General features: G+C 30.4%; 1 protein-coding gene across 1 annotated transcript in view; it reads right to left on the reverse strand.

The window, feature by feature from the left end:
• Positions 1-359, reverse strand: part of LOC119587668 (uncharacterized protein DDB_G0271670-like) — a 50,430-nt gene that overhangs the window by 726 nt on the left and 49,345 nt on the right. The window lies entirely within an intron of this gene.

A 359-nucleotide genomic window follows, 5' to 3' on the forward strand; every position in this document is an offset into this window, starting at 1 on the left:
CCAGCAGATACCTTTACACACATACAAACATACTCTCAGATTATTTATAATCACAGCCAAAGAGTAGGACACACACACACACAAAAAAAAAATTCTTGGGACAGCACACTTTAAATCATCACGTTATTAGATTAAATAAAATGTATATAGATGGCAAGTAAGTTTCAAAGTCTATATAAAATCTCCATATCTATAAAGCTGTTATTATAGCATATGATCAGTGCTGTGAAGAATAAATTTCTTGATGAAGCTTGTGTAATAATTGGTATTGATAAATATTAAACATGTAATAAACTAATACTCTGCGGGAAGAAAGGAGACCTATTAGAACTACAGCCAAAATATGCTAATTTGAATGA

The sequence above is a fragment of the Penaeus monodon genome, chromosome 23 (assembly GCF_015228065.2).
Source record: "Penaeus monodon isolate SGIC_2016 chromosome 23, NSTDA_Pmon_1, whole genome shotgun sequence".
Lineage (NCBI taxonomy): Eukaryota > Metazoa > Arthropoda > Malacostraca > Decapoda > Penaeidae > Penaeus > Penaeus monodon.